Source organism: Schistocerca gregaria, chromosome 4, assembly GCF_023897955.1.
Source record: "Schistocerca gregaria isolate iqSchGreg1 chromosome 4, iqSchGreg1.2, whole genome shotgun sequence".
Taxonomy (NCBI): Eukaryota; Metazoa; Arthropoda; class Insecta; order Orthoptera; family Acrididae; genus Schistocerca; species Schistocerca gregaria.
This window is the reverse complement of record NC_064923.1, coordinates 526770086-526786380: the sequence shown is the minus strand read 5'-3', so window position 1 is coordinate 526786380 and position 16295 is coordinate 526770086.

Below are 16295 nucleotides of genomic sequence, written 5' to 3'. Positions count from 1 at the left end.
AATGGCGGCTCAAATTCAACGCAGGCAAGAGCCAGGTGGTGATTTTCGCGCGGAAGAAGGTGCCAGCGGACGTCAGGCCTCTGTAGATCATGGGTGGCCCCATACCATACTGGTCGATACCTCGGCGTTACCCTCGACAGGCGCCTGACGTGGAAGGGGAATATTCGTGAGGTGCGGGCAAAGGCGCTGTCCACGATGCGCCTACTGTACCCGCTGCTCAACCCAGAGTTGACACTACCTCCAGACTGCGGCAGAACACTCTGTCTAACACTAGTCAGGCCAGTGTTCGAGTATACTGCCGTTGTCTGGGGAAACGCAGCCGACACATCAGTGAATATGCTGCAGACCGTGCAGAACAAAGCCCTCAGGCTCGCACTGCACCTGCCACGCGATTTCCCAGCTAGGGAATTGCACGAACTTGCGGGAATACCGTCGCTTAAACAGCGCTTCCGGCAAGCAACGGCATGTTTTTACAGGGCGACGAGTGAAGTCGACAACCAACACGTCACGGGATTTGGAAATCAGGTCCACTGGCGACCGACCACACGCTGGCCGGATCGGCTGCGCGAGTAGCAACCACCCACCAGCAGCAGCAGAAGAAGAAGAAGACTTCACGAGTGACAACCAGACGACAATTCAAGAACGAGATGGAAGAAGAACACATAGGAAGCTGTAGGAACAGCAGTGTAGGCCGCTTAACATACGTATCAACTAGGCAAGAAGCCTAATAGAAGTAACAGCCGGCGTTGTCGACCAGCCGCAGGAAATACCTGATGAAGATGTCCAGTTACGATATCAAAATACTGTGTTGGAAAAACGCAGACCATCGTCAGTACATCCGATTCAACGAGATGACAGCTTCAGTATGTCTCGAAGTAGACAGCGGGAGTCTTTCGAGCACATTTCGGAGGTTGACCGAAAACAATATTTATATTAAAAATGAAGAAATTCCTCCCGCTATATTTAAGGTGTCGATTTTATTTTGGCAACTACTTTCAATGTTGTAACAACGTAATCTTCAGGTCCTATAAAATATAGCATACATACAACAACCAAAGTGACATCAGTAGATAACGTTGTTACAACATTGCAGCTAGTTGCCAAAATAAAATCGACACCTTCAACACAGTTGAAAGGAATTTCTTCATTTTTAATATAAATTTATACCAGCTGACATCCCACTGTCCTCCATTTCAACTATGGATGTAAGAAGACGAAAAAGAATAGTTTGCCTAAAGGGACTGCGCATTATCCATTAGAGAAGTCGCTGATCGTGTAGGACTGAACCAAGCTACTGTGGTGTGAATCCTTAATAGCTGGATGCAGGAGGGAAAGACATGCCGGTAGGACCTACTGCGCCCACCTCGTTGCACCGCCAAACGTGATGACAGAAATATTTCGAGTATGGCAGTGACCGATAGCTCTGCCACATCACGGCACATCACAACAAATTCGGTTTGTTGTGGAACAAGCAGGGTTCGCGCGTACCATTCGACGTCGACGACGGTTGCAGCAGAGTGGACTGTCCGCATGACGTCCGTTGCTGCGTTTACTACTGAATCAACGCCAAAGGCGTTTGCGCCGGCAATGGTGCGATGAACGATGGACATGGAGAACCGAATGGAATGACGTTGCTTTTACCGACAAATCCCGATTCTGCCCGCACGATGGTCGGATTAGAGCCTAGAGACACCGTGGTGAGAGACCGTTCCGCTGTTGTCTTATGCACTGCCATACTGGTCTTCCAACCGGTATTGCCTGGTTTTCGATTCCACTCTACTCGATTTCACTCTCACACTTCCCTAGTACCCACTGCCGGCACACTAACCAACCGGCGTTACGTCTTTGAAGTTTTGGAGACTGTTCTCCCATACCTTCGGAGCTTGCCGACTCCCACATTGCAACAGGATAAGCCCTGACCACACGTGGGACTTCATTTTCCATCGGACTGTATTGTTGCCTTGGCCCCTCTGTTTTCCCGATCTCTTACCTATCGAAAACTTCTGGTCGGTGATTGCGGAATGTTTGGCTTGGGATACTGCACCCGCTGCTACACCTGATCAACTCCGGCAGTATGTGAAAGCAGCATGGACTGCTATACTCCAACTACACACCCAGAGCCTCTGTGATTCACTGCCGACGCGTGAAGCAGACGTTATAGCCAGTAATGGCGGCAACACCCAATATAGATTTCATCGTCTGCCTCCCTTCACTTGGGGACGTATTTTCGATCATAGGCTTTGTACAACGTGTGACCTCCCAAATCATTTTTGCCTTGATATCTCCGATCCTTCTTGGTGTTGCATTTTGGATGGCCAGCAGTGTACATTGGGAGCATACAGCCCTATGGCATTTTTCAACTTCCAGAAGAGTACTGGGGAAAGGCGAAATAGTTTTGAGATTTTAAGACAAGTGGTTCATCAAGATGCACTTGCTATTATCTATTCAGTATCCATTACGTGTTTTGACTGTTTTTAGAATTTATTTGTCTGTCTGTAGGTCAGCGAGGAATGTGAGTCCGGTTAGTAAGCATCATTTCTTTTTCTTTTCTGACTACCGTTAGTTACATTGTTGACAATTATTTTACCGAATTTGATGTTTCTTATGAGACTAAGAATTTTTCACTTCTCGCTTGACTTTTTCCTCTGTTTTCGATTATAAGCTAAAATGTGCGAACAGCATACCTTTAAAGCCACAGGTCAGTAGGAGCTTTAAGTACAGCTTTAAATCGGAGTTCAGCCGGAGGCATCGAGCGCAGTAACTTTTGAGGAACGCCGATCTCTCTCCGAATACGCCGTAAGCGAGGCAGTGGAGCTTTTTTTTAAATTTATTTCCTAAACTACTTGCGTCCCAGAAGCGCCTTTCTTGCTTCTGCGGCGCTGTGCGTGGGTTAACGAACGTAAAGCATCGACATAGACTCGAGTGGAGCTTTCATCGGGAAAATAAAGATGAAAAACAGAGGCGTCGGCTATGAAGGGCGGTGAGAGGCCTGTTAAAGCGGTAATGGCCGCGTTTCGATGGGCAGACTTTCAGATCGCTTAATGAAGCGCCGAGCTGCGGTTTAGCACTGAATGCCGACCCGCCGATTTCTTGCGTGCATCCGGGAAAAATATTCGGAGTATTTTAGGAGCCACTTCAAACTTTGGAAATTATGCCGACATTGATGTAGCCCTATTATTTTAACGGCAGATGGCTAAAGACTTGTCGCTGCCCACGCAGTATTAATTAAATGGAACTCAGCGTGCATCGTGTCAACAAAGTCAATTAGGGCTCCACGATTAACACAATTTCCCAGAATCGTTGACAGCTGCAACTGAGCTTGCTTCAAAAATAAATAAATAAAATTTTAATCACAAAGGCCGGCTTTTTGATGGTTCCGAGAGGCAGGAACTAAGCTCTTGCTGCGAACGTAATCCTCTTATCTCTAAACGGCGGTCAGCCGTAGGAACACGAAAAATCAGTTACGCGGCCGGTCGTTAACTCACTGGAGCATATGGTTAACTGCAAGCTCAAAGGAAGCTGCTGGCTCGTTCACACTTTGCGTCAACCCACTGTCTTTAATGATTGCATTAGCGATTTTCTTTTCTAATTTGCGGTTCCATTCTTTTTTCAATCACCATTAGTATTGCTACGTAATAATCATTTGGATAAAAGAACAGGGAACACGTACTCCGTTCTTAATCTTTCTCGCTATCCTTGCTTAAAATAACCGAAAATTACGGCGCCATCACTACTTTTTGCAGGAAGTAACTTTCGCAAAACTGATTAGCTGCGACGCTTCATAGCGAAATTAATTCTTCCACAGGAGATTTTGCTGCTAACAACCAATAGTTGCTATGTCGACATTTACACACACTCTAAGAAAAAAAAAAAGTTGTTGGATGTCTTTCTGAGAGATATCGTGCCGTATTCTGCCCAGCTGGTGCGTTAGGTTGTCAAAATCCCGAGAAGGTTGGAGAGCCCCTATCATAATGCTCCAAACGTTGACAGTTGGAGAGAGATCCGGCCCCTCGCTGGACAAGATAAGGTTTGGCAAGCACGAAGACAAAAATCAGAAACTCTCGTCGTGTGAGGTCTGGCATTATCCTCCTGAAATTTAAGCGCAGGACGATCTGCCATTAATGGCAAAACAGGGGGCGTAGAACATCGTCGCTGTATCGATGTGCTGAAAGGTTTCGCTGATGATGACCAGAGCAGTCCTGAAATGAAAAAAAGAGCACCCCAAACCATTACTCCTCGTTTTCGGGCCGTATGACGGGCGACGGTCAGGTTGATATCCGACCAATGTCTCTGCCGTCTCCAGGCCTGTAGTCTCATTGACTAGAGTGTACTTGTCTTCAGAAATAAGTGTCGCTTTGAACTGAGCACTGATGAGCAGCGAAGATTAGATTCAGTTTTCGTTCCATTGAGAAAAAAAAATGGTATGATTCTCATGGGTGTAAAACATGTGAGAAAGTATCAGTTGCCAGGAGATTGTCAAAATAGGTGAATACAATGCGCTAAACTAAAACAGCTAATATTTACAGAATTAATATGCTGTCAGAATGAAACATTGTTATGCACTATTAATAAACTTATCATACACAAAATACCTAACCTTGAACCCTGTAACCAAATGCTGTCAAAAGTTTTGAATCTAACAGACATTTTTACTTAAGTTTCTTAACAGTCTCTAATAAGGTATTCATCTATAGACTAAAAGGAGTTGCCTATCAAAAAGTCTTTCAAGCTTTCTGTAAACTGTGATTTTTCTGAAATCAAGTGTTTAATGGTTGCTAGCTTTCTACTGACAATGAGTGTTCCTGAATAATGGACCCCTTTTTGCTCCAAGGTGAGTGATTTTAGGTCTCTATGGTTCTTTTTCCTAGTATTGATACTATATATTGAGCCATTGGTTGGGAATAGAGATATATTACTTGCAGCAAATTTTATTAAGCAATAAATATACTGGGAAGCAGTGGTTAGAATACAAAGTTCCTTGAACAGGTTTCTACGTGATGTTCTTGAATTTACACCGCAAATGCTTCTTATCACACGCTTTTGCAATCTAAAAACTTTTCCTCGGTTTGATGAGTTACACCAGAATATGATTCCGTATGACATAATAGAATGAAAGGAAGCAAAGTATACAAGCGTTTTTTTTCATTTATATCTCCTACGTATGACATCATTCTCACTTCAAATACGGACTTGTTTAGGCACTTAAGGAATTCTGTCATATGTCCTTCCCAACTGAATCTATTATTGATTTGCAATACCATAAATTTAACACTGTCAATCTCTTCTATCTGCATGTCTTCATATGTTATACACTTGCTAGAAGGAAATCTCTTACAGGTTCTGAACTGCATATAGTGGGTCTTTTCAAGTTTAATGACAGTGAATTAGTTTAAAACCATTTATGAATGCCAGTGGAAAATTGATTAGTGGCTATTTCTAAATCTGTACTTTACTTGCTTCTTATTGCAATGTTCGTATCATCTGCAAACAAAACAATCTTGACATCTGACAATGTAACGGACGAAAGGTCAATATTGTACACAAGACAAAGCAATGGACCCAAGATGAAACCTTGAGGAACACCACATGCAATTCATTCCCAATCAGCTGAAGACTGACTGCTTACTGCACAGGTATTTCGCAACGACGCCCTTTGTTGCCTGTTAGTTAGATAAGATTCAAACAATTTCGCAGCACTGCCGGCGACACTCCAACATTCTAATTTACTTAAGAGAATTCTGTGGTTCACACAGTCAAAGGCTTTTGACAGATTACAGAAAATGCCAGTAGCTTCTAATTTATTGGAAGACGTGTTTGGAAACGCCCTGGACGGTGATGGGATGCAAAAATTACTGTTGGCCGCCATACGGCCCGGAAATCAGAATTGATGGTCTGGGGTGCCATTTATTTTCATAGCAGGACTCTTTTGGTTGCAATTTTCCTGAAAATTCTGTGAGACGACGCGGCCATTTGTATGCAACTTTCTTATGCCTAGGCCTCTCTTTTATTTTTCCAGCAACACCTTACGCGTTTCGACTTTCCAGCGTTTTCAAAGTCGTACGTCAGTCATATAAAATTGCTCCGTAGATAACTTGTATCACGCCAGCATTCCCAGTCACGAGACAAATGGAAGTTCGCACATGTCTAGTAATTGAGGATACTGACATGATACAATGTACCTAAGAAAGAATTTTATATGACTGAAAACACTGCCTCTGAAAATGACGGAAACTCGAAACGTGGAAGGTGTCGTTCGAAAAACAAACGTGTGGTCGAGATATAAGAAAAGTTATTAAAAGTGACTCCTTTGGTTGTTATCCGTTACATCCTTTTAGCACAGCGGTACGCCAACGATATTTTACCATCCGTTTTGGTGCCCTTCATGACAGCCACCCTGGGCTTTCAATTAAGCAAGATAATGTCTACTCGCACTCCGTGAGAGTTTCTATAGCTTGCCTTCGTGCTTTCCAAACACTACTTTGGCCAACAAGATAGCCAGTCTCCCCTTACTGAGGCAGTTCGGAGCATTATGGGCAAGGTCCATTAAACCATCGCGTGATTTTGATGATCTAACGCACCAAGTGGACAGAATTTGAAACGATACCCCTTAGGAGCACATTCAACAACTCTGTCAATAAATATCAAGCCGGAGAGGTTGACAGTCTTAAATTCCTGGGATTACAACTTGATATTAAATTCCGTTGGGAGGAGTACACCACAGAACTGCAGAAACGCCTTAACAAATCCGTATTTGCAATTCGAGTGTTAGCTGACATAGGTGACATAAAAATGAAAAAGCTTGCATACTTTGCCTACTTTCATTCCATAATGTCATATGGCATAATATTTTGGGGTAACTCTTCAAGTTAAACAAAAGTTTTCAGAGTCCAAAAGCGTGTAATACGTATTATTTGTGGAGTAAATTCACGGACGTCCTGTAGAAACCTCTTCAAAGAACTGGGTATACTAACTACTGCCTCTCAGTATATTTACTCCTTAATGAAATTTGTCCTAAATAATATATATCTTTTTTTAAAACGAACACCTCAGTTCATACATACAATACAAGGAACAAAAATGATCTGTACAAGGATTTAAAAGCACTTACTTTAGTTCAAAAAGGGATCCACTACTCAGGAACACTCATATTCAATAATTTGCCAGCAAAAATAAACAATTTAGTTACAAATAAAGATCAGTTTAAAAGGAGCCTGAAAGACATACTAGTGACCAACTCCTTCTACTCCATTGACGAATTGTTTAATAGAAACAAATAATGTATTGTATATATTCATACTATTAGTAGTGTTATTTCAACATTAAAACAAAAATTATTGCCATGTTCCACATCCACGAGGATCTCTTCAGCATGGATCTATGGAACGAAAAACTAATCTTATCTAATCTAAACGAATAAGTGCTTGCATAAGGGCCAGAGGTGGACAAACACGTTATTGGCTTGCTCAATTTGTAAATCTCTCTCTCTCTTGAATAAACCATACAATTTTTCTGAAATTGTAATTGTAATCTTTTGTTTGCCTGTACATGTTCATCACAATTGCCGATTTCTGTCCCATTTGGATAATTCCTTCATGGTGTCGCATTTCTTTATCTTTTCTTTCTTTTCCTTAGAGTGGATCTATTCCTAAAACTCTCCAATACAGCAGACAGTATTTCTTAACAACATTAGCGATCTTCTGCGCTATCCCAACTCCGGAGTTGGGGAGAGTGGAAACTGATTGACTTTAGGCCTTAGCACTCTCTCTAGTTTCTTATTCTCAAGATTTCTACGCAAAGCACAATATCCCATGAGCAACTTATGCTTCCTTCCATACAATCCAAGTGTCTGTGTTCTACCTTCATACGGACTGTACCGACTTTGGTACGATCTTAGAACATGCCTCTGAAACTGTCTTCCGTCATGCCTACTTGACAAGGATTCCAGACACTGAAACACTAGTAAGCGTCCTGTTACACTAGCGTCATGTAGGCGGGATTGACATACACCTCACTGTCTCAGAACACTTTGTATCCCCTTTCCTACCAATTGTTTCATGTTTTAGTCCCATGTCATATTGCTTCATAATATGGCCACTACTCATTTCAACGATGAGGCACTATCCAGAAGTTTGCCACTGATCACGTAATCCGTTGCTTTCTCTTTCTTATGGGAATTATCTTGAATTTATCCACATTTACAGAGATCCGCCATTCAGTACACCACGCAGAAATACTGCCAAAGTAACTCTGTGTTGTACTTTTATAAGGCTGTACCGACTTGTTACGATCCTAGCAACATGCCTCAGAAACTGTCTTTGCGTTTTTAGTATCGTATTTTCGGAGAATATTCATGTTCTATAATCAATGTGGCAAAATACACAACATCCAACACTGTTCGTTGCCGGCCATGGAACTAATAGCGCCTAGATATTCATTTTCTTACTCTTTTAGTGTTAAATCTGTCGGTAAACTTGTAACACAATGTCGACGGAGTTTTTATCATTTCTCATACAGCAGAAGAATAAACTTGAGGCTTCTGGTGAACCAGAGCTCTAGTGCATCTCAAAAACTATTCCAATAAAAATTAGTTATTGCAATGAAAATTAGCCCATTTCCATAACAACGATTTATGCACAATCAAATCAGTTTCTGTAGATGAAAGTTCTAAGCAGATAATTTCATCAGTTGCTACATGAGTGAAGAATGAAAAGGCAGACAGAAACTAGTGACTGTCTATACAGTATAAAATGAACGACGACACAGCCTACACATTCAGCGTGTTCAGGACTGAAATATTAAGAGGCAAGAAATACGCTATGAATGCCTCAAGAGAACATCATGGAGCCAGGACTGAAGATACCGTTATCAGTAGATCGGCTAGTATTACAGAAAACAGTAGGAACAGCAAAGGAAGACAGCAGATGTCGTTCAAAATATACTTCACGTACTATTTATTAAAAAATTTCACGCGGAGAAGAAGCCAGAGTTTCGTAACATAATGTCCAAGGTTTGCGAGAGAGAATCTATCACCCGCCCACTACATAATGACGGAGACAGGTCAGATCTTAAAAACTATAACGGAATCTACCACACATCGGTAACCTGCAAGGCGTTCCCCAAGGTATTACACCCAAGAGTTGGCGGCGAACTATACTAATGCACAGCAGACTAATAATCCGGATTCAGAAAGTCAGTATCACGTGCAGAAAGGATACTGAACCTCAAAACTAACCTCAGGTACAAGAATTTAAGAGAGTGATCAGCCTCACTCGGTAGACAGACAGTGGAATCTTCCAGATGGGCGTAGGCAACAAGGCTGTGAATCTTGTGAGAGTGATGCATACCACTACGGCGTCCAAAGTACAATACAGAGGTCAAGGAACTTCGAGATCAGAACTGGTGTGAGCAAAGAGATAGCCTATCCCCAATCCACTTCAACTGCCTGCCGCAGAAAGTTGTTCATGAATGGACAAGTACACTTATAGATTATTCTGGACTGAGAGCTGGTAACAAAAAGAACAAGTTACTATTTAATTGCCTAGCCTACAGTGATCACCTCGCGCTTCTGGCAGTCAGTGTAGAAGGGGCTACTTACCAACTTTCCTCTCTCAACAACATACTTTGGTTGAAGGTCGCCGTCATCAAGACAGAATACATCACAAACATCAGACGTATACCTGACCCGATCCAATTGTGTAACGCATTAATACAGAGGACCTTCAAATACCTCGTAGATTGGAACCCCGAAAACCAATAGAGACCTAGCCAACATCAATGGACACACCGAACTGGAGAATCCCTATCACCTCTAAAAGAATATTTACAGGTCTATAACCAATACCCCGACTGACAAGCGCGCTTGTTTAAAACTAGCGCTCCTGTGTTCGTCTTCAGCATCCGTTATGGGTACTACAAAGCTTACTTGGTAAACACGTGTCCGTGACACGCGGCAGAAAACGATACGTCAATTAAAGAGACTTTGCCCCCTGCTCAATGAAAGATAAGCGTTACATGTCCATTTTGACCACATTTTCCGCGATTTCATCAGGTCAATGATGCCTGTGCTTCGTTGGGAAACGCAGCGAAGATCTATCGGTAAACGTTGCAAATAATCCGAGTCAAGGGTTAAGTAGAGTGTTTCACGCGGTACCATGTTTTCCGGCTGTTTACGTGCACGAAGCCGTAGGTGAATTAACAGTCCAACAACGCGTTGAAGGAAACTTCAGGAGAGCTACCGCACGATCAAGGTCAACCAATCACATCTGCGATCTAGGAGGATACAAAAAAGAAAACGACTGCTACTATCGGCCCATGGCCTTAGTAGATTGAGAGTGAGGCCATATGAGGTTGCAGCAAAAGTACTAAAGTAAGTACAGACACAATCACTAAACAATTAAATCTGTAGTGAATGCCTCGCTGTAAACCGTGTTCTAGATCCTAAATTTATAGAGAAGAATGTGTAGACGTGGGCCATCGGACTAGCTCAGCTCTTGGACTCCACCCCGACTTGTAGACGTAGTATCAACGTTGACTTGGTTTCACTCTATGCAATTTCGACGAGGGAGATTCTTGGATTCACTTTGCATATCGACTGCGGAATTTGGGCTATGGGCTGTGCGTGCGTCATTAATTACTATTGAATTTCCGATCAGTATCTATAAGTATTGATTTATAGCCGTAGAAATATAAAATTTCGTAATGAAACGAGAGCGAGAGATAAACGTAACTAAATTTAAACGTTTAAGGACGAAAGACGCGTTGAAGAGACTACTTGGCCATATGCTGAAGCTGTCCGTCAATGTAGATGACAAGTTTATCCTCAACGTTTTTCATCTGACGAGGTATATGCTTCAGCTGTGTAAGTTGTAATTGTGTGAAACTCATGGCTCCTTTCGAGACAGTGAACGCAGTGCTGAAGTTCTGCTGTTCAAGAAATATCTAGTTTTCAAGCAATTAGGTTATGTATTCATGACCCATATTTCCGTTTTCCAGACAGACGGAAGTGTTATTCCCTAATGAATATGAACTCTGCAAAACACTGTACAGTACGTAACGGGAAAGACTGTACTGACACCAACGAACACATTTGTTTTCATCATTCAACATACATGTACATAAATACACGTACACACTGAGTATTCAGCCGTTATGTCATACATTAAATGAATTCGCACTTGCGAATGAAGACAACCATCAGCTGTAGAGTGGAATGACAACAATGAAGATTTGTGCCGGACCGAGACTCGAAAACGGATTTCGGGACTCGAAAACGGATTTCCCGCTTATCACGAACGGTCGCCTTACGATTTGGCCAAATGGTGAGGCGACCGTTCGCTATAAGCGAGAAATCCGTTTTCGAGTCCAGGTCCGGCACAAATCTTCATTGTCATTCCATTCTACAATTGTTGGTTGTCATTGAGCCGTGGCGTTGCTGGCGCACCAGCGTATTTTCAAGTACCTCGCCTCCGCGCTCTTGTGGGGCGTACTGAGTTCTGGCTGCCTTATCCTTGCCGAGGGGAGTTAACTGGAGGTCTCTCCAAGGACGGGAACAGTTGGTGTTGGATGCAACCTGAGGCTGGAGTGCGCTTCTAGTGGGCGAGAAGCTTCCACGAGTATGGGGCAGCTTGGTGGAGAGCCTTTACTGTCGCCTGTGAGGAGGCTTGTTGCTGCCTTGGGTTGCGTGCTGCTGGTTCCGGACACAGCTGACTACAGTCGTCCGCTGCCTTATTGCCGCCTGCTGTACCCGACACAGGCCATATCGGACGTCCAGCGAAAAGTTGAGTGAGATTGTACTTGGGGCATGTGTGTGAAATTATTTAGGGCTGCTACCTCACTTCTGGTAGCTGTAACCGCATGGGTGTTACCATGGAAGTAAAGGTGTACCTATGAAGAGTTCATGGTATTTAAGACTGGTGTTCAATATTAATATATTGCACGAGCGTTGCTCTTCCAAGCTCGTGGGAAATTGTTGTTTGATTAATACGTAATCAGTTACAAGGCCGTAATCAGTTAATCAAATATAGAGGTTGTGGGTGTAAATGTGGAAACCCAGTTTGATTTTGCTGTATAAAAAAAATGTTTACTTTTCTCTCAACTTCAAAAATCAGCCAAAGCTAATTCATTAGGTTTTAGCAATGAATGTAATATTATGAAACACAAAAAGTAAATACGTTAAAAATTAAAAAAAAACAGTTTCTGCTTGCACAACAACTCATTCATTTTTCAAGAAGTGCGGGTAATGTGAAGACGCCTTAAATTTGTGGGAAACTGACTACTTCAAACAAAAACTATTAAAAAATTTAGAAATTATTTTATTTTATATGAAATTAAAATTACACAAAAATATTTTTAAACGCAACTGTAATAGAAAAATGCTTCATAAGCGAAGTTCACTTGCAAAAATCGCATATGTAAATATCTCCATTTCTGGCACACAGAATGACTCCACTCCTCACACACTACACACTTAATCCACAATTCTCCCCGAAAGTCTTTGGAAAATGCGCCTCCACAAAAAATAGAAATGGCATCTTCCCCAACTGGAAGATCCAAATCTGACTCGCGTGAAGAGACAGTTGGTGCATTGGGCTCGTCATCTGAATCCTCAGATAACTTAAGGAGTGTTTACTGTACTCATTTCCCAAATATCAAAAAACTTGTCTACAATTTCTTTGTTGAACCCGTTTGCTCTAGAGAATGAGGTCCCCGTAGGTTTGTGGATTGTGAGTTTATTTCTGTGTCATCTAAGAAAAAGGTCAAACCAAGCTGTATCTGCAGCATTTGAAGTAAAAGGATGATTAATATTATTTCCTTCCGCTAGCTGATATGCCTTTATCTTGACATTTAATCTGGTAAGGCCATAGAAGCGATTATCCATTTCAGTGAGTTACTGTACCAACTGTTTCTCAATGGTATCAGGTAGTACAGGCTTACGTCCAAGTCTCAAAGAAACACATTCTTCAGGTGACATATCACTATGCACAAACCTTGGAAGTGTCGTCTGAAGTACACTGAAAGCTTTTAGTGCTCTTCTTAACCCCATCTGCTTTTTCCTTAAGGCTATTATAGCCTTAATCATGTTTCCAGAATCCCATTTCTTTACAATTGCTCTTGGTTCCCGATCAGTAAGCTTTCGTGGCATCTACAAGCAGACGAAAACGTATTAGAAATAAAGTATTTGATGTTTGTATTGTGGAAACGTTTCCACAATGCCATCGTATGTATGCTTCCACATTACCTACACAACGGTCATTTTAAATTTCGGTAGATTACATTAAGCAACTATCCATTTAAAGTTGACAAACGACTGCTAAAACCTACGCACCTCTTTTTATAAACTGTCAGACTTAAAGAAAAGATAACTACAAAGTATGTAGATAAATGTAATACCAAAACTTACCTCCTAAGAGGTTTATAAAATGCGCGAACGTAAATTGTATCATTGTCACGGCGTCTGTTGCTCAACTGACTGCTAACCCTCTACCGTGACAAATAGAAACTATTGCAACAATTTCTGGCTGCCCCGCTACAGTGCATCACTCTGCAGGCCAGATACTACACGTTTCCACATTACCCACACGCTTCCACATTTACACCCCTACCTCTACTGCATTCGAGTGTTTTGTAGCCTTAGCGCAGCGAGCCCCAGTAAAGTTTATAATGAAATTTTCAGAATTGTGCTCGTTACGGTTTTCACTGAACAGTTGGGCAAAAGAGCTCACGTAATTTAATTGTGATTAAGATTGGAGTGCCCGCTGGCATTGCTAGTAATTGTAAGATTTTTTAAATATCTTATTAGTGGGAAATTCTCCTTATGGTTATTGGTAAGATTTGCGCTGTTGGTTGTACCTTGCCTCACCTATCGGTAACAGGGCTGTTAAATCCTGGGTAGCGGGAGGTGACTCCGGGTCGAATCAGGTTAAGTTTACGTTCTCTCTTCGAGCAACCTGGCGTCACTCCTCGCTAATTAATTCTGGTGCTAATTATATTCACTTGGGTATTTATTATATTTATTATTCTTATTAAACCTTGTCTCTAGAGCAACATGCCATTGTTAAAGGTTGTTGCTGTGCTACTCTTTGTAAGATTTGAGTAATTGTGTTACTGGGCCTTGGAGCCGAAGTTCGAAACCTTAGTAAGCCTTAGTGATATTAATTGACTCTTGAGTGTGAAACAAGTGCCTTTGTATTAACTTCATCCCGTTATTTATTGGGTGCATCTCTGGCAGGTTGTTATTCAGGTAAATGTTTTTGAGATCATCAGTTCTCAGTGTCCAAAGACTAGTCATAAATAGTGTGTGTCTTAATTTAAGCCGTCAGGCGCATAACTGTCAGTGGTTTTAAAATTTTCTTATATATGAGATAGACTTAGCTTCATAAAAAGACTTTGGTAGCAGATTCACTAAATTCTTGTGACTTACTATTCTTATTACCTAAAGTAATCAGGATTAAGATATTGTTGTTCTAAAGGAATTTGTTGATATGATTGTTAAATAAAACGAGTGATAGCAAAAGGGGTCCAGTCCTTTCTATTCTTTCCCTATTCCCTAGTAGAACACCTTTTCAGTCCTTATTCGCAATTGCTAATTCATTTAATTTAATATATTCCTAATATCCTGTCGGACATCCTTTCGATCGCCATAGTGCAGTAACTCGACGCGGCATGGACTCAACACATCGTTTCAAGTCCCTGCAGAAAAATTGAGCCATGCTGTCTCTATAGCCGTCCATAATTGCGAAAGTGTTGTCCGCGCACGATTTTGTGCAGGAACTGACCTCTCGATTATGTCCTATAAATGTTCTAAGGATGACCAGATCATTCGCTCGAAGTGTTAGAGTGTTCTTCAAACGAATCGCGAAATTTGTGGCCTGATGACATAGTACATTGTCGTCCAAAAATTCCATTGTTGTTTGAGAACATAAAGTCCATGAATCTCCACGAATGACTGCATATGTCTCCAAGCAGGCGAAGGTAAACATTTCCAGTCAACAATCGATCCGGTTGGACCAGAGGGCCCAGTGATTTTCAGGTAAACACAGCCCTCACCATTATGAAGCCACCACCAGCTTTCACAGTTCTTTGTTGACAACTTGTGTTCATGGCTTCGTAGGGTCTGCAACACATTGGAACCATATGCTCATATCAACTGAAATAGAGACTTATATGACCAGGCAATGGTTTTCCAGTCGTCTAGGGCCCAACAGATTTGTTCACGGACCCAGGAGAAGCGCTGCAGGCGATATCTTGCTGTTAGCAAAGGCACTCGTGTTTATCGTCTACTGCCATAGTCCATTAACGTCAAACTTCCCGGCACTTTCCTGACGTTTACTTTCGTCGTCCGTCCCACATTAATTTCTGCGGCTATTTCACGCAGTGTTGCTTGTCTGTTAGCATTGACAGCTCTACGCAAACACCGCTGCCGTCGATCGTTAAGTGAAGGCCGTCGGCCACTATGTTGTACGTGGTGAGAGGTAATGCTTGCAATTTGGTATTTTCGACTCGCTCTGGACACTGTGCATCCAGGAATATTTAATTCCCCAGCGGTTTTCGAAATGGAATGTCCAATGCGTGTAGTTCTAAATACTGTTCCACTTTCAAAGTCTTGTTATTTCTCGTCGTGTGGCCATAATCACGTAGGTAACCTTTACACAAGAAGCACCTGAGTACAAATTAGAGCACCGTCAATGCACTGTTCTTTTACACCTTGTGGACTCGACGCTACCGCCATCTGTATATGTGCATGTTACTATTCGGTGAAGTTTGTCACCTCAGTGTAATTACACGTCCAAAACCTGCATTCACTCACAGTAGGGGTAATATACGACGTTTCTACAAATACATACATGTACTTTTCTATAGTGAAATGGCATTTCTATATTGATATGTCTTGCTGAATCATACCATAGTCTACATACGTGATAATTAGTTGTTATTACAATATTTGTACCCCCAGAAGTTTTGAGAACAGTACTTACAATTAATAACAGAACCGCCTCCACAGCGTTTGAAATCACTATTTCCTAAGCATAATATGGATTCCATTTCATTATCTAAATTTGTTACCATATTATCTGTGGCATATCCTCAGGTCTGTCAGGCATAAATTATCATGACCTTGAAAATAAGTAAAGATATCTTTTGATAAACCACTGAAGGAAGTTTCATTATTCATACTCGGTCATATAAAGAATCGTGCAAGTCTTCATACCGACGAACACCAAGTTTATATTGCCCCAAAAAGTAGATGTCCAAAGGCTGGGTGTATTTAGTTGTTCTTGTGGGGTAAGGGGATGGGA